Source organism: Mesoplodon mirus (genome assembly GCF_964341445.2).
Source record: "Mesoplodon mirus genome assembly, chromosome: 8".
Classification (NCBI taxonomy): domain Eukaryota; kingdom Metazoa; phylum Chordata; class Mammalia; order Artiodactyla; family Ziphiidae; genus Mesoplodon; species Mesoplodon mirus.
Genome location: NC_138984.1, coordinates 92229681 through 92249360, shown reverse-complemented (window position 1 = coordinate 92249360; position 19680 = coordinate 92229681). Strand labels below are relative to the sequence as shown.

Sequence of the window (19680 nt, the reverse complement as noted above, 5' to 3'; positions counted from 1 at the left end):
GTGCTCTCACAAAACAGTAGCCAAGACAGGAATATTCCTATAGAAAAATGGGAAAAGCGAACTAGCCAATTGACCACAAAATTCAAATGGCCAATACAATACAGAGAAATGCTCAGCCTGAAAAACAAAGATGCAATTTAAAACAATGAGAAACCACTTTTCATGTAACAGATTAATAAGGAATCAGAATAAACTTTTGGGAAAGCACTCTAGTCACAAGTCTCCTAAGCCTTCAACATAGGCTCTGCTTTGATCTAATAAATTCTATATTTAAGAGTTTATCTTAAGTATATAATCAGGCAAGTGCCCAATCATGTGTACAAAGATGTTGATCACAGTATTGCTTTTTTTTTTTTTTTTTGCTGTACGCGGGCCTCTCACTGCTGTGGCCTCTCCCGTTGCGGAGCACAGGCTCCGGACACACAGGCTCCGCGGCCATGGCTCGCGGGCCCAGCCGCTCCGCGGCATGTGGGATCTTCCGGGATCGGGGCACGAACCCGTGTCCCCTGCATCGGCAGGCGGACTCTCAACCACTGCGCCACCAGGGAAGCCCAGTATTGCTTATTATAGCAAAAAATAGGACACAACCAGCGCAGGCTTCACAGCCATTCTAAGTGATGATGTAAATATAGTCACCAATATTGAACAGTAGTTCAAATACTTTCTCTGGTTGCAGCAAGGGGTAAGGAAAGGGAGAGGTTTATAAAGTAGCATGTGTCCATTTTTGTAGAAAATAAGTAAATGATATATAGGAAAATAAATCCTAAGGAAGAAAATATGGGTATTTAACACCAAATGTTATCTGGGTATTTAACACCAAATCTGGAGAGTGGGATTATGAGTGATTTTTATTTCCTGGGGGAGATTCTATCTTAATTTTTTTTTTCTGGCATGAAAAATACTACCTCCTATAACATTTAGTTTGAAACGTTAAAAGGAAATTGTAACTACCTTTCATGCATACTAAGATTGTTTTATTTTTTTCAGCAAATTTGCTTTAGGTCAGCATTATTAAATTTCTTCGTAATATGTGAGTCTCTACAAATTAGAATATAGAAGGTGCTCAAACATCTATGGATTTTAGGTAGATGGATGGACAAGAGACTAAAATGACATCACCAGCATCAATTCCTAGAAGCCAAGATGGTACCTGGGAAAGCTGCAGCCTAGGGTTGCTCCCTGACATAACCACAGAATCAGAACTTCGTGGGGTTAGAAGGGAACATGCTACAAACCATCACTGGTTACAGGCTCCATAAGGGTGACTTCCTTAGCAAATGTCTTCCTTCCTTCCCCTCCAATCCCAATGCACACCATAGAAAAACAGAAAAAAGCCAACACTGTAACAGAGAACGTGGGACCTGTGAGTGGGATCTAACAGAGGATTTTTCATCCAGGGCCCCGTGGTGGTTTACTCTAGTGGGGACAATTTAAATGCTGTGCCTGTGAGGGGTCACTTGACAGTACAGATCTGGGCTCAGGAAAGCAAAACCATTCATTTTCACCTGTTCTGCCAAGTAAAAGTATCTCAAGTTTGCTACTTCATGCATCATCAATTGTGAGACCAGCTCCCTTCCACCCCCCAAAACATGGCTGGCTGACTGAATCAATCATCCTATGAGTATCACTCACTAACAAAGCCACACCTTTGCAAACTCAACCCACATCTCTGTAAGAATACACTGTACCTGACTGATGGACAGTATTAACTTTTATCCTTAAACTGAAGATAAGCTAATGTCATTACGGGGCTATTTAGAAGTTTATTACTTGGAAAAGGAAAGTGAAAATTTTATAACACACACACACACACACACACACACACACACACACACACCCAACAAACAGGTTTAGGACTAAACAATCTTAGAATTTACATTTCCAAGAAAGCACACTCATAGCTTCATCTACCCTTGCAGGGTAGATGCAGGGTGCATTCTTCAGTTTCACTCAGTAATGACAGACTCATTTATTAATAGGCTATGTATTCAGTTTACAATGCATTCCTTCAAATAGTACTGTGTGCGTATTAGGTATTCCCTAGTGATGCTTCTACCCCGCACTAAAATAGCTGACAATACTCCATACCCACCCAAATTGAACCGATGCCCCTCAAATTCTTTATTTTTATTTTTATTCAGGTTTATATTTCTTCTTTCTTCTCTTTTTCTTTTCTCTCTTGTTTTCTTAGGCATTTGCTAAGTGGCAATCTCTCAGCCGTGCATAATCGGGACTTCCAGAGGCTTGTTTTGTGGTGGTTAGAATTTACAGTCAATGTGAATAGTCTAGTTGAAATAGCCAAGCCCCAGAATGGAGGGGAGACAAAGAGGTTCTTTACCACAGGGATTCCTCGAGCTGCCTCCGTGGGCTGAAGAGTCAATTACCGCTGACCTAAGCCCATAACGGAGCCAACATTCTGGGGCAGAACCTGGCTTAATGGATACGGTCCAGTTATCCCACAAGAGCAATTTTTTTTTCAGATGCTTTCACTGCTCAGCCACACACACTAGCAACTTCCTGCAACTGCATTTTCCCATGGAGTGTCTCAGCCGCATGCAAAAATCCAAAATCAACAGGAAAATCCCACTTCAGGAGATAATCCTAATGTCAGCAAAAGAAGCAGAACCACAAGTGACAGTAAGGCTGTGTGTACAACTCAACTGATGATGCTTCTGCAACATCACATTTTACTTCTAAAAAAATATGTTTTAATTTCTTCATTTTTCTCTATAAAATAGAATAAGAATATGAAATATATTTATAAACAAAGGTATCAAATTCCAGTTAGAAGCTTGCTCATTTTTCAACTTAAATACTTCCCATTAATCCAAGATAGTAAATTAGCACAGTAGAACTTCGTTTCTTGGCCAAGTCTTGGCCAAGCCTGTTCATCCGAGCTTTTGGTTAGGTGTACACCCAGATTTCATCGGCACACGGCAGTCATTCTATTGGAGCTGCATGGGAGCAGTGTCCCCATGATCAGCTCGTAGACCGTATCGCGTGACTTCATCCTCTGCCCAACATCTCTGTCCCCTTTCCTAGGCACTCAAAATCTGAAAACTTTCAGAATTAACTATATTCCCACATTTCTGAAATCTTCATACTAGTTAGGAGAATGTCCTGAATTTGCTGCCTTGAAATAGCATTGCTCAGATGGCACTAGGGTGATGGCGGAGGTAGTTATTTAAATCCATCCATCCTGCTAGGATTTATTGTCCACAGTTCAGCATACTGAAGATGACATGTCACAAGGTCACTAATTGCTCCTGACATGTGAGGTTTACCACTGGAACCTCTGAATATGAAATGGGTCTTGGATTTAATAGTGCATAATTAGTTCCTGTTCCACCCCAAATGGAGAATCTTGCCGGAAAGGGGTCCGATGGGATGGCTTTCAGCAGCAACATGCGCTGATTATAGATAATTACTCACTAAGAACCAGCCATTCAGATGCTGACATAAAACTCAGCTTTCCCTCCCCCCACTGCTAGTATAATAAGCAATACAAGACTCATTATCTGTGGCCCCCTATTGATACTCATCTAAATGTCACCCTTGGACCCTAAGGCACTATCTGCAGAACCCAATTGCTAATGGAACTAACACCCATGGGCTTTATAGTAGGACTGAAACACCACAAGTTTAGAAATTCACCTTGGATTTTGAAACTTGGCTTTGCCACTTACCATTTTTGATTTTGGGTAAATTGTTCAACTTCTGTGCTTCAATTTCCTATTCTGTAATATGCAGATTAAAAACACCTGCTCCAAACATTGTGAGGATTCAATGTGACTATGGATTCAGGCCATGTATTCCTTGCAAGACCACTGAAATGATGCTGTGCTCTTTTCAGTGCAGGAGGCACAAGATATCAGATCACCCCATCATTGACGGTGTTAACCTTGATCACCTGGACAACTTTGTGTCTGCCAGTCTTCACCATAAAGTCACCATTTCCTTCTTTGTAATTAATGAGTATTTTGTGGAAAATACTATGAGACTACGCCAATATCTGTTCTTCATCAAACCTCCATCCATCCATTGACAATTCCTGCCTTCATCAATCATCACTGTGATGTTTGCCAAATGATGATTTTCCTGTTTTCTACCCATCTACATTTATTGGTTGGCATTCTCCTGTAAGTAAGAGCTTACCCTCCCCCATTCCCATTCATTTACTGATCAATATAGATTCATTAAATCTTATTTCAGTTCATGGTTTATATTATATTACCACATTATTTATTTTAATGCTCCAATTTTTCCAGATTTGATCTGTGACAGCCCCTTGTACTTGCCTTTTTGGAAAGCAGATTTAGTGAATACAATTTCACATACCCAGAGGTATGTTCAGTGCCAAAAAAAGTCTGCTTTCTCAATTTGATTTGGGAGGTATAAGACAACACAGAAATCATTCATGAATGTTAGCTTTTTTTTTTTCTTTTCCAATATCTAGTAGCTGACATTCATCTTTAATTATAGGGCTTCCCTGGTGGCGCAGTGGTTGAGAGTCCGCCTGCCGATGCAGGGGACACGGCTTTGTGCCCCGGTCCGGGAAGATCCCACACGCTGCGGGGCCCGTGAGCCATGGCCGCTGAGCCTGTGCGTCCGGAGCCTGTGCTCCGCAACGGGTCAGGCCACAACAGTGAGAGGCCCACGTACCACAAAAAAAAAAAAATTATAAACAGACCTCTTAGAATCCACTGTCAGGTAACTTTCAAAATGGAGTACCTATATTATCCTCTATAAAAAGACAGAAGACCTAAAAAAGAATCTTAGACACCAAGCATCTTCTTCAAACATCTTCCTTTGTTCAGGACGCTCCTTAGGTGATCTCATACAGGCTAGAAGTCACACTGGCATCTCAACTGACATAAGATAATTCTAGTACAGAATCTCAGTCGGTGGCAGGTGTTACCTTTCCTCTTTTTACCTGCCTCAGCACTAAATATCCATTCCTCCTCTGGTACCATCCACCCCCATTACTCATCTTGTCGTGGCCCCCATCTTCAGAGCAATAAACCTCAACGTCGCCTTCAAATCTTCTCTCCCCCTCACTCAGTTGATAAACACTGATAGTACTAGAATCTAGCTTCTAGTTTAGACTCCTGCCCTTAACATTCTCTCCTTCCCTCACTTCCACACCAGATTCCTCTCCCTGAATAATATGAACATGCCCTTCCTCAACAGAGAGGATCCAGCCAAATAAAGATGGATCCCCAAGCCTGGCGCTCCGGGCACTTCACACTCTGGCACCAAACCACATCTACAAAGCACTCCATATTGCAACCCCACTGAACTCCAGGCCTGCAATTATTTGATTACCTATTTGTCTACTTAAATCCACTACAAGGCTTCAAAATATAGGGCGGTATTCTGCCTCTTCTTGTATCTCCACTGCCCAGCCCTGTGCTCAGTAAATGTTGGCTGTGTTAATAAATAAAAAGTCACCTGAGAAGACACGGTTGTCCACTTGTTAGAAGCACGACACACAAAAGAGCCAATTTTCCTAGAATTTTATTATGGATTCACACTTGAGGTAGTAACAAATTTGTTTTGGATAGTAGGGTAATGAGGTTATTTGGAATATTTCAGCAGAACAGGTAAAAATCTCTTTAAAATAGGCATTATTTCCAGAGCAAATAAGAAGCCCACTGAATAAATACTTAATTACCATTCTCCATCCCAGAACTGTCAAGTTTGGTGGGTTTTTTTTTTTAAGTTAATTATGTTTTTAAACTGGTGCTTTGCATCACAGTTTTCTTTGATGGTCAACTTTATGTGCCAAGTTGGCTACAGGCTACAGTTTCCAGTTATTCAATTCAATCTGGGTGTTGCTCTGAAGGTATTTTGAAGATGTAATTGAAGTCCATAATCAGCTGACTTTAAGTATGGGAGATATCCTAAATAATCTGGGTGGTCCTGCTTCAATCACTTGAAAGGCCTGAAGAGTGGAGCTGGGGCTTCCCTGAAGAAGAAATTCTGCCTGTGAACAGCAGCCTTCCTGTGCCCTATGCCCAAGAATGCCAACCTGCCCTTCCTGACCTCCTGCCTTACAGATGTCGCACTTGCCTAGCTGGCCCCTTCAATCACGTGAGAAGGCTGATTCCTGCAATAAATCTCTTCTCTCCTACTGGTTCTGTTTCTCTGGTAGAACCCTGACAGATACAATCTACTTCTAGAATAGAGGGGGAAAGAGTGCAACAGCGGAACAGTTAACAAGATCTAAATAAGGCTTTCACAGTATTGCTTCGTTATATAGAGTGGGAAGTGTTCAAGTCCTAGAACATCAGATACCCCATATTCAAACCTAAGTACAAATACACATAACATACGCCATGGCTTCTGTCCAACCGTATTCATTATACATTCATTTGACAAATATTTGTAATGAGAGGCACTGGGGAGTGAATGGTGAGCCAGACAGGCATGGTCCCTGCTCTCAGGGAGTTTACAGGCTAGTAGGAGAATCAGGCATCAAAACAGTTAATTATACAAATGCTCATTCAATTATAATTATGATGAGTGCTAGGAAATACAGGATACTGTTGGCATATTTAGTAGGGGAATGTAATCAGTTGGGGAGGGCTTTTGGAAATGTCACTGAGGAATGACACTGCAGCTAAGACTAGAAGGGTAGGTAGGCAGTAGCCAGGCAGAGCATAAGAGGAAGTGCATCCCAGGTCCAGGGAATGATCTGTACAAAGGCCTTGTGCAGGGAAGGACCTAGCACCTAGCATCTTTCAAGCACCTGAAAGATGGCCAGTGAGTCTGAGCTGTCGTGAATTAGGGATAAGAGCATACAAGATCAAATGGCCTAACAGTAATGAAAGATGTTGATCTTGAGCAAGGGGTAATCATTGCACACTTTAAAGCAGACAGTGACATCATCAGGTTTGTACTTTAATATTTTTCAAGCAGCTGTGTATAATTTGAAAGGAGGCAAACCAGATTTGGAAAGAACAGTTACACTGTTTTTGCTACAGTCCAGGAAAAAGACAATGGGGGCATGGACAAGGACCAGGTGATGGGGATGGACAGAGATGGTTGGAAGAAACCAATAGGACATGGAGTTGCATTGGATCATTTCCAAAGTTGAGAAGCCAGGGCCGGGGGCAGAGGGCAGATTTGGGAGAGAAGATCACGGCTCTGTTTCAGGCATGCACAAGTCTGTAATTCCTGTAAGATATCCACATGGAAATGTGTATCTGGAATCCAGAAGATACCTGGCCCAGATAAGTAAATGTGGGATTTGCTAGCACAGAGTCAGAACCTGATGAGGTCAAATAGGGAAGGAGTACAGGGAGGGAAGAAGACCTAAGACAGGGCCCTGGGAGCAAAGACGTTTTAAGTGGGCGGAAGGAAATCCTGAAGAGGAGCAGTCGAGAAGATCCACGTTCACAGAGTGCACATTCACTTATATAAAAAACTTTTCCAGGGCTTCCCTGGTGGCGCAGTGGTTGAGAGTCCGCCTGCCGATGCAGGGGACATGGGTTCGTGCCCCAGTCTAGGAAGATCCCACATGCCACAGAGTGGCTGGGCCCGTGAGCCATGGCCGCTGAGCCTGCGTGTCCAGAGCCTGTGCTCCGCAACGGGAGAGGCCACAACAGTGAGAGGCCTGCGTACCGCAAAAAAAAAAAAAAAAAAAAAAAAACACTTTTCCAGGAGCCATTTTAGTTCAGCCTCCAACATTCAAAAAGGTGTACATTTTTCACTGAAGAGGAAATAGTAACCAAGGGAGGAGATATGGGGATATATGTATATGTATAGCTGATTCACTTTGTTATAAAGCAGAAACTAACACACCATTGTAAAGCAATTATACTCCAAAAAAGATGTAAAAATAATAATAATAATAAAATAAATTTTTTAAAAATATGGTAACAACTTAGGGAAAACCTAATTTGAACTGACATGAATAATATCCAGCTAAGGTGTTTTCTACAATGGATATCACCTCACTGATTACTGTTTGCAATAGTTATTCAGTCTTTGGGTCAAACTGTACTTTCCGAAGTCACTTCTTATTAACACTAATGACTCGGTCCTTTACGTATAATTAGTTGAGGCAATTAGTTGCAAGGCTCACATTAGAACACATTGCTTTAATCTTTTGAAAATCACTATGTGCCACATAATTCTAAGAGTGCCTCACTTGAAAGAAAACATTGAACCAATAGGAAGTACTAATTTTATAAAGCTCTAAGAAGAGTGCCCCAGCCCCCAAAAGAATCACACAAATTAGTGCAGGCTCAGTGACTAAAAGAACTTAGGCTCCAGGAAAGGACGCATTTAAATTAAAATTGCACTTTCTCAGACTAGCAATCCTCCCCATTAGTACAATACAAGATATGTCAGAGAAAGCTGCACAGTGTGTTGAGGTTCAGAGGGCAGTCTGTAAGGTGCCTTATTAGGGCTTAGAAAAACAGGCCCAGCGGAGGCCCACAGACCCAGCGGTTACAACAGCATGATGCACAGCAGGACCTTAATGAAGATTTGATGATGACAGTTCTCCTCCTTTGCATGCTGCTGCAAGGCAGCCCCCATCTTACCAAGGGGAACTTGTACCAAGTCTACTACCTGAACCTGAAACCCATTTTTCCTTAAAAGTTGTGTTATAAATGGTGGAGCGCAGGCCATATGCTAAACCATAAGAGTTTAACTAGAGCTTCTGACCACCACTTATAACAATGCTTTTGTGAATTAAATACATTGGGCACAACTTAGTATTCCAAAGATGTATCTTTCCTCGGCAGCAGTCCCAGAGTGGCCAAAGATGCCATTCCTACTAGCAGCAGGAAAAGGACTCATCCGGCTCCAGGCTGGGAATGTGGGCAGAGGGGTAATGATGGGGCGGCAGTTGGGAGTCGGGGCCAGTGGCTGCCATGTGACAGATCCAAACCCAAAGATAAGGATGTGGGGGACACATCAGAGGGGGGTAGGGCAAAGACTCAGCCCTAGCAGGGCTGTAGGGATAGAGGAGGGTTAGGGATTCCCTACCAAAAATGACGTGAGGCCGTGGTCAGAAGTAAGCAGCAGTTGCTGGAAGCAACTATGTTCTGGCAGGAGCCCTGAGGGAAAAGGTGGTTCTGAGGCCAGCAACAACCTGAGAGGCAAGGTCAGATATTAGTCGAAGACTGAGAGCCCTTGGCCCTTCAGGACATACTATTCTCCAAAGTCTCTGAAACCATATCAAAAGCCATGCAGCTACTCCCCTATTTGTACACAGATAGGTTCTCTGCCTGAACTTCCCAGGATTTTCTAGGTGGTTCAGGACACCTCCCTGACTTCATCTCTTGGTCTATCCATGTAGTCACACCCCATTTGGACTTGGCAGCTTGGCTTCAGATGACCATCTTCACCCCAGTCCTTGTCTGAGCCCCTGCTCCATCCCAGGAGAGAGTGGCCATTTTTATGTCCAGTGTACAAGACTACATTAGCCTTCCAAAATTGATATCCAAACCTGAAAAGCCCTCAAGGCACAATATTCAAAGGATGGCCATCAAATAGGTTGAATCATCTAATGGTAAAGTATATGGTCTATCCTAATTGCAGAGGAAGATGAATTTTAAAGTCTTCATTGACTTCAAAAAAATTTTTAATGTAGCTACAGCTTTTATTTTTAATATAGTCTTATTTTTTTCAGAATATATAGCAATAATATGGACAAAAGAGGAAAGGACATTTTCTTAAAAAGCCTTTTAAGTTACTTAGTAGGTAAGAAAAATGGCAGCCAGGCCTGTAGCCTTCAGGAAGACGCTTGGAATATTGTTCTCTGTGAAATCTTTCCTAACCAATGGAAAAAAAACTAAAGATATTGCTGTGGCAGTGAGGGTGGACTTCCTCATGGAACTGGCTCTGTCTGTGAAGTCCTCAGCTTAGAAGCCCCCTTGTGTGCTGGGAGCTTCCCAGTCAGCTCCCTGGTGACTCACTCTTAAATAGAAGTAAACAATCAAGGATCACTAAATATCTAAGGAAAAGCTCTAACATGAAAGACAGACCAAAACAAGCAAACATAAGGGAAGCAACATGGAGGAAGGAAACAGAGGTTACAAAGGAAACAGAAAACATTAATATCCTTAAAGGAGTAGGAGAAGACACTGTATCCATAAAACAAGAAAGAAATGTTTAAAAAAAAAAAAGGAAATTCAGACATGAAAAAATCAAGAGAAGGGCTGGAAAATAAGGCTTAAGGAAATTTCTCAGAAAGTAGGGCAAGAAGATTAAAAATGAAGAAATACGAGAAGAGGTAAGAAAATTAGAGAACTAGTGAATCCTGGAAGTCTAATATTCAAATAAAAAGATTCCAGAAAAAAAGAACACAGTAAGAGGAGAAAATCATCAACAAAACTAAACAAGATGTTTCAGATCTTAAGGACCTGAATTTTCCAGACTGAACTGGCCCAAGTACCCAGAAAAATTTGTATTTAAAAAGAGAAAATAATATTAACTACCAGACAGGCCAAACCTGACCCACTGCCACTGTTTTGTGACAGTTTTTCTGGAACACTGCCACATCCATTCATTTACATGTTATCTACGGCTGCTTCACTACTGTAACAGCAGAGTTGAGTGGCTGCAACAGAGACATTACGGCCTGCAAAGCCTAAAGTAATTACCATCCAGCTCTTTATACAAGAAGCTTGCCAGGGCTTCCCTGGTGGCACAGTGGTTGAGAGTCCGCCTGCTGATGCAGGGGACACGGGTTCGTGCCCCGGTCCGGGAAGATCCCACATGTCGCGGAGCAGCTGGGCCCGTGAGCCATGGCTGCTGAGCCTGCGTGTCCGGAGCCTGTGCTCCGCAACGGAAGAGGCCACAACAGTGAGAGGCCCGCGTACCACAAAAAAAAAAGAAAAGAAGCTTGCCAAACCCTGACACACAATTAAGGGTATAGACTCTGAGTTCAAATCCTGTAATACACTACTAACTGTGTGACCACGAGCAAGTTACTTAACTCCTCAGTACCTCAGTTTCTTTACAGATGAGTCTGTAAGGAGATCATTATTGATCTCCTAGAGTTATTATGAATTTTTAAATGTAAATAAATAAATAAAAGAAATAAAGTACAATAAATGTAAAGTTAATTAATAATATAAAAAGTGCTTAGAACGAAGCCTGCACATTTTTTAAAGAGTGTGGTAAAAACAAAAAGGTTTAAGACCAAATGGTGAGCAATAATAGTGAAAGTATTCTATTGGACAATGTTTCATTTCTAATAAAACCTTAATAATCATCACTTTGGTAAACAAGTTCTCCAAAATCATCTCCACAATTTGGTTAATATTTGTTAATCAACAAATAGCTGAGAAGGAAAAACATGTTCTCAATATTAGCTGAAAGTCACTACCTCTCAGACTTTCTCAAACCATTTACTACTTAGCTTTAGAAAGGTCTCTGAACGTTTGATATTTTCCTCAAGATTCTTTCACAATACTCACTCCACCTCCATCTCTCCCCCTCCTCACACACCCAGGAACTGTAACTCCAGCCCAACACACCTGGGGTTCTTACAAGTGACTTTCCCTGCATGCTCATGGCATCCAGATGTTCGCTAATGTACCTCTGCAGGCATCTCCTGATGGCAGGTGTACTCACAGCTGGAAAAACCAACTGTGGTAGGCTGAAAAATGGCCCCCCAAAGATATATTCACTTCCTAATCCCCAGAACTTGTGAATGTTACCTTTATTATAGCCAAAGAAAAACTATTGCCTTAAATGGTAAAAATATATAAATATATATGATTAAGTTAAGGATATTAAGAAGAAGTACTTATCCTGGATTATCTAGGTGGGCCCTAAATGCGATTACGTGTATCCTTATAAGAGAGAGGCAGAGGGAGTTTTGAAACAAACAGAAAATACAGACACAGAAGAGAGGGCAATGTAGAGATGAAATAGAGATTTGGAGAGATGAGGCCACAAGCCAAGGAACACCAAAGAATGCTGGCAGACTGGAAGCTGGAAGAGACAAGGAATGGATTCTCCCCTGGGGCCTCTGGAGGGGCAGCGGCCCTACCGACTGCATGATTTCAGCCCGGACTGCTGGTCTTCAGAACTATAAGAGAATAGATTTGTGTTGTTTTCAGCCACCAAGTTTGTGGTAATTTGTTATAGCAGCCATGGGATACTAATATACCACCTCACTACACCCACACACACAGAGGCACTCACTCAGCACCACCTTTATAAGCAGGGACCCACCCGTTAGAAGACTTTCTCATTTAAAAAACCCAACTCTTATAAAGGAGAGTTGGTAAAGGGTTTACTAAAGCCTTTGATAACTGAATTAAATCCTTTTGAGAGTGATTCAATGTGAATCAAAATTTCTAACTCTCTCCTCACCTTGAAAACCAGAGGAGAAATAATACTATCACTAAGTATATAGGTTATACTACTGTGGCCTCATGGTTTTGTGTTGACTTTGTGTCCCATTGGTCTACTGTAAAACTGTTAAGCAGTGACACTGACTTTCACATGCAGCTGTGGACTCAGTCTCATTGCTACATCTTACTTGGTAATACCTGACCACAAAATATTACATAATCTGTGAGTTCTCACATTTCTTTGTGTTGACATAATGTGCAATAGCCTTTTAACCCATACAAGAATCCAAGAATCCTATTTCATCTCATTCTACCTATTGGAAAACTCTTTAATTCTTCATACAAGACAAAAAATAGATGCTAACTTTCTTAAAATAGCCAATAAGATAAACCCTAATCACATGGCCTTCATATATTATATTGTGGAAAAATTAGATGCATAATCTTATTAACCAGCATACCGAATAGGCTTGAATAGTTGAAGGTTATATACTGATTCGGGTGTGACTAGTTTTAACAGTTTGAAATGTAACCTTAAAAGATGGCAGAATTAATACTTCTTTGCCCAGCCTTGATACTTCCATAGCCAAGAGCCAAATGCTTCTGAAGTGTGACAAATGATCGTTCTAATTAAAACTGGTCAAACACTTAGCTGTGCTGCTTAGTGGTATAATGCCCTTAAGAGGATTAGACAAACAATTCTGGAAATATACAAAGCCATGGTGTTTGTTAATGAATTTCTGATAGAAAGAATAAAACATTTTAGTGTTTCAATAAATGACTACATGGAACTTCTCATTCATCCAAGTGACTGACCTAAAAAGGATTTGGATATATGTACTGAAAATATCTTCTACTCTATTGCTTGCTTTTTTGCTCTCTGTCAGTGTTTTTGATGAAAAGAACTTTAATACAGTGTTTTCTTTATGATGAGTACTCTTTACATCTTGTTTAAAAAACCTTTGCTGGGCTTCCCTGGTGGCGCGGTGGTTGAGAGTCCGCCTGCCGATGCAGGGGACATGGGTTCGGGCCCCGGTCCGGGAAGATCCCACATGCTGCAGAGCGGCTGGGCCCGTGAGCCATGGCCGCTGAGCCTGCGCATCTGGAGCCTGTGCTCCGCAATGGGAGAAGCCCCAACAGTGAGAGGCCCGCATACCGCAAAACAAACAAACAAACAAACAAAAAAAGCCTTTGCTTACTTTTTCTAGAATATTTTTGTTTTACCTTTCTTAGATCTATAATCTATCTGGAATTATTATTAAAGGTCCAGGATTAACTAGAAGAGCAGGTAAAATTCTGGGGACCTTCCTTCTCTCACCTCACTGTCATTGTCATCATCCAGGACTAAGTACATGCTCCCTTATTTCTTTAAGGCCATTACAGCCATTGTGAACACAATGCAGACCTTAAGGCCTCTGCAACTGTTTTTCTTCCCATACATCAGCCTTCATCTTTGACTCCCTCCTTTCCTGATCTAGTTCATCATAAGCTGTCCCTTCCACCTCTCCCTTTCCAGCACTCTCAACTCCCCACTCACTCAGCACAAATCTCAATCTTGGCAAGAAGAAAGTACTATGGACCAATTGGTTCTGAAGCTACAAGGATCTGGGTTTGAAACAGGATTATACAATTTATAAGCTGCCGGACTTCAGCAGTCACTTGACAATCCTACTTCCCCTTTTAATATTGAGAAGGGCTGGGGCTGAGGTTAGGGGGAAGGGGGGTGGGGAGTAGAGAAGGATTATCAATAACAATACCTTTTGGACCTACTGAAGGGGTGAGAAATAATGTATGTCAAGACCTTGGCACAGAACAGGCACTAAACAAACAAACAGTATCTAAAAAAGAACAATAAATAATAAATCAATAAAACCACCAGCCAACTCACTCAGTTGCTTCGAACACTGCTGAAGAAACTCTTACCACCTCAGCTAGGCTTTCCTTCACCACATTGACCACGTAAACTTCTACCACAACTCCTGAAGTTCTCTATTTTACTCCTTTGTCGGTCTCCTCACTTTCAACAGAACCCAGGAAAACTTCCACTCCTAGCCAAGATAAAATCACAAGGACAGGATTTACCTTCCTATCTGAAACAACCATAAAGTGGACAAACACACGAAGAAACAGTTTTCAAGACATTATCAGACGACAAAAATAGTGATCTGAAAGATGGGAAAGTGAGGTGAGTCCCCAAGTTGTACCAGCCTATGCCTTGCGAGTTTCCAGCTGTGGCAAAGGGAGGGGAAGCCAGGAAGGGATCAGCAGACTTACTGAGCTGAGAGTCTGAGAAGACCAAGGCAGCTATAGTTCGAAGGAGAGGACAGAGCTTCACAGAGAGAGAATTCTGGAGATGTGCAGAGAGTCCCCCTCAAGAATGCAGCTGATTCCTTCTCACAGCTGTAAGGAAACTAAGGTAGCTGGAGAAAGAAGCAACAGAAAGGCTCAGAGGTTACAGCGTAGTGCCTGAAGTCATGCAGAATCAAAAACAGTATTTCGTCCCATCTCCCAGACTGGAAAACCTCATGATTCAGAGGACACTGGACAGAGTAAACAGAAGGGTCTTGTCCAGTCCTGTGGAATACTTAGCCCTAAATTAAGCACTGTTTTAGTCCCATCTAAAAAACCTTAAAGCAAGACCTAAAAGAATCAAATTATTTCCAAGTAAATTAACTGCATTACAGAGCAAAGTTCAAGAATATTTATAGAAATTCAAAAATATCCAGTACCCAACAAAGTAAAATTCACAATGTTTGGCATCCAATAAAAAATTACCAGGTACACAAAGAAGCAGGAAAACATGACTCATAATGAGGAGATAAATCAATCAATCCTCTCAACTCAGAGCTGATTCAAATATTAGAATTAGCAGACAAGGACTTTAAAACAGTTATAATAACTGTATGCTCAAAAAGTTAAATAGAGAGACAGAAGACATTTCAAAACACCAAGTACCACTTCTAGAGATGAAAAAAACAAAATCTGAGATGAAAAATACACTGGATGAGATAAATGTTTTAGACACCGCTAAAGAAAAGATTACTAAATGTGAAGACATATCAGTAGTAACTATCCAAAGTAAGACAGAAAGAAAAGAGAAATTTTTTAATTGAACAGAGTATCAGTGAGCTATAAGACAACTTCAAATGGTCTAATATACAGGCAAATACAGTACCTCAAAAGAAGGGAAAGTGAAGAAGGAATAGAAAAAAACTTTTGAATAATGGCAGAAATTTTTCAAACTTTCTTGAAAGTGAAAACCCCACAGATCTAAGAAGCTCAATGAATCGCAAGCACAAGATACATGAAGAAAACCACATCAGTGCACATCATAATCAGATTGCTCAAAACCCTAATGATAAAGAAAATCTCTAAAACAGCCAAAGGGGAAAAAAATATACAATATGTACCAAAATATGGGTAACAACAGATTTTCCATTAGAAACTATTCAAGTGGGAAGCAACATCTTTAAAGTACTGAAAGAATATAATACTGTCTACTCAGATTTTCATATCCAGTGAAAATAACTTTCAAAACAGAAGGCAAAGTAAAGATATTTTCAGAAACACAAAAGCTAAAAGAATTAATCGCCATCAGACACAAGAAACGTTGAAGGAAGTCCTTTGAGCTGAAGGCAACTGATTCCAGATAAAAATATGGATCTACAAAAAGGCATAAAAGGAACATAAATGGTAAATACGTGGATAGGCATATAAGATTTTTTTTTTTTTTTTTTGCGGTACGTGGGTCTCTCACTGCTGTGGCCTCTCCCTTGGCGGAGCATAGGCTCCGGACGCACAGGCTCAGCGGCCATGGCTCACGGGCCCAGCCACTCCACGGCATGTGGGATCCTCCCAGACCGGGGCACGAACCCGTGTCCCCTGCATCGGCAGGCAGACTCCCAACCACTGCGCCACCAGGGAAGCCCAGGCATATAAGATTTTTTAAATTATTATTTAATTAGTTGCGGCATGTGGGCCCTAGAGCATGCGGGCTTCAGTAGTTACAGAGCGTGGGCTTGGCAGTTGTGGCTCGTGGGCTCTAGAGTGCAGGCTCAGTAGTTGTGGCACACAGGCTTAGTTGCTCCACGGCATGTGGGATCTTCCCAGACCAGGGCTCGAACTCTTGTCCCCTGCACTGGCAGGCGGATTCTTAACCACTGCGCCACCAGGGAAGTGCCTTGCTTCTGTTTTTAATGTCTTGGGTTTTGGACGGCGAGGCATGTGGGATCCTAGCTCCCCGACCAGGGATCGAACCCACACCCCCTGCATTGGAAGGCGAAGGCTTAACCACTGGATTGCTAGGGAAGTCACCTAAAGCACTTTTAGATGTAATATTATCATCTGAGTTGCATATTTAAACTAAAACCTAGGAGCAGATACACGAGCTAATCTGTCAGGGATAACATTCTACCACCACCCTCAAAAAGAGATTACTAATTTCCTGTTTTAAGTACAGTCATCACACCTATGCCAGCAGAAGAGAAATGAAGAAAGTTACCTTATGATTTGTGGGTAGTTGTTAAAGTGTCTGAAGAAACAGAACCTTGCTTGTGTTTAATTCATAAATTATTGCTTTGCAGAGAAATGTCAAATGGTCTGTTTTAAACCAAAAAGAATCAAGTAAAAAACTCTAGTATCTCCAACTTAAAGAAATCCATTTTAGCCTTTGTTTACTTTATTCCTGGCTTTGAAAAATGTAATCCCTAAACCTCGTTATTTCATTACATGATCTGCTCATAAAGAATAATTAGGCATTCTTCTCAAGATATTTTTTAAAATATTTCTTCTATCTATAGGGAAACAAATAACTGTCAGTTAGCTATCCTATAATGGACATTTAAGAATAGAAGTACAGGGGCTTCCCTGGTGGCGCAGTGCTTGAGAGTCCGCCTGCCGATGCAGGGGACACGGGTTCGTGCCCCGGTCTAGGAAGATCCCACATGCTGCGGAGCGGCTGGGCCCGTGAGCCATGGCCGCTGAGCCTGCGCGTCCAGAGCCTGTGCTCTGCAACGGGAGAGGCCACAACAGTGAGAGGCCCACATACGGCAATAAAAAAAAAAAAAAAAAGAATAGAAGTACAGCAGTGCTTTATCCAAATACGTGTTGTGTTTCCTTTTAAAGTTTAAAGGAAAAACTACAGGATTTTTCTTCAGTTCTCCGGAAGATTAGAGTGTAAATACAAACTAAACAAACCTATAATTAGCATTTATAACAGCAAACAATGTACAGTGTAATTTTATATGAATCAATTAACAAAAATTACATATTCAACAACTTACTGAATGCCCACTATGTATAAGGCTATACGACGTGGGAGTTAAAAAGATGAATAGAAAGCGCCTTCTAGTTCTATTGAAAGCCCTTTAAAGCATTAGTTTGGGGGATTTAACAAGTGAAAATAAAAAACAACCCTTGATAGTTATCAGTCCCAATGAGGTTCCCATGACATCTAAACAGTCACTCAAAGGCAGCTAAAGGTTGAAGACTCAGTATCTCTGCGACCCAGGGAACCACAGGATGGAGCCCCAAACCCAGGCAGTAAAATCAGTCTGTCCTCTAAAAAGACCCAGAAAAACTTAGCAGCAAATATGCAAGCATCCTCAGGAGCAAATTAACAGAAATATTAAGTGTGTGGAAGGGGTAATGGTTGGGGATTGGGGGAAATAGCAGAGAGAAGGGAAAAGAATGTTGATTTGTATTTGTTTAAAGCAGAATTTCCACAGTAAAGTCAAAAACTGAAATGCTGCCTTTACATACTGACACGTGGAAGCTCTCATGTGAATTTAGAAAACAGGATTTTAAGTTTATATTTCTTTTAATCACCACTTGGGATTAACAATTGTAGTCCTATTTTACTACGTGCCAGATAGTATTTATACACTGAAGTCAGCAAAACCAGAGTTAAGAATCCAAAGTGTCCAATACATATGATACAGCCAATTTCCTCTCAGAAAAGAAAAAAATTCATAAGCTGTCATTAAATAAGAGTCACTAAACACCAATGATGTACTAAATGTTGAGTGAGTTAGATAAAGTTGACTTTGAAGGAAACTTTCTGCTTGAATATTTATTCATTAACTGAAAACCTAAGAGCTAACAAATTCTCTATGGTCATTTTAGTTGTCATGTCTTTGATTCTGCCACTTCTATAACAGCGATGATTCCCTAACACTACGGGTGATAACTGTTTAGTTTTTACTGGTGATAACGGGCCAGAAGAGCACAGAACACTCAACACAACATAACGACTCAAGACTTAGGTCCAACAGTATTCCCATGATTACAGTTAAGGAGATTAATTGGCCAAGTTACTTAACCTTTTGTGCCTCAGTTTTCTCATCTCTAAAATGGAGCTGATAACAGCGGTAATCAATAGCATTACTGTGACTATTAAATGAGTTAATTCAAATAAAGTGCTTAAAACAATGTCTGACACATAGTAAACTGCATATATATCAGCTATTATGATTGTGTCTACATTTTCACCATGCTTGGACAATTATTTTTTACTAAGCCCTCTCATACATTCTTAGCAAGAAATGTTTTTTTTTTTTTTTAATCTGGAGGCCTAGACTGCTAGAGGATATGTAACGAAGGCCTTAAAATGTTCACATCCCTTAATCCTTAATCTAACCATTCTAGGGAATAACCAGAGTTGTACACAAAGATCTTTACACAAGGCCATTTATCAGGTTACTTATAATGCCAAAAAACGACCTAACTGCCTATCTAGAATTAAGTATGGTATGTGCATAAAATGCAATATTCTGCATGTATTAAAAATTAAATTTAGCTATGGTGATAGTAAAAAGATGAGTGGTTGCCAGGGGCTGGGGGGAGGGAGGGATGCATAGGCAGAGCACAGATGATTTTTAAGGCAGTGAAACTACTTTGTATGATACTATAATGGTGGATACATGTCATTATATATTTGTCAAAACCCATACCATGGGCAAACCATAATGTAAATTATGGACTTTGGGTAATAATGATGTGGCAATGTAGGTTTGTCGATTGTGACAAATGTACTGCTCTGGTGTGGGGTATTGATAGGGGAGGCTGGGCTTGTTTGGGGGAAGTGGGCGTTTGGGAAATCTCTGTACTTTCTGCTCAGTTTTGCTGTGAACCTAAAATTGTTCTAAAAAAGAAATTCTATTTTAAAAATGAAGTTTAGGAGAATAATGAATGACACAAGAAATACTCATGATACACTGTTGAGTAAAAGAAAGCAATTTGTAAAGAATTAAAGGAACATATCCAAATATTACAATTCAGCTTCTAGAAGGAATATTACACCTGATTTTAAAATATACTTTTCTGGACTTCCCTTGTGGCACAGTGGTTAAGAATCCAC

At 40.9% G+C, this 19680-nt stretch overlaps 1 protein-coding gene across 15 annotated transcripts in view; it reads right to left on the bottom strand.

Moving 5' to 3' along the window:
* Positions 1–19680, bottom strand: part of OSBPL6 (oxysterol binding protein like 6) — a 202043-nt gene that overhangs the window by 165816 nt on the left and 16547 nt on the right. For 2 of the 15 annotated variants that reach the window (XM_082630573.1, XM_082630577.1), the window contains exon 2: positions 14247–14371. The exons of 12 other annotated variants lie outside the window; for them this stretch is intronic. The gene's annotated coding sequence lies outside the window, so the exon portion shown is untranslated. Of the gene's footprint in view, positions 1–14211; positions 14372–19680 lie in introns of all 15 variants that reach the window. One more of the 15 variants, XM_082630575.1, reaches the window with a different exon arrangement.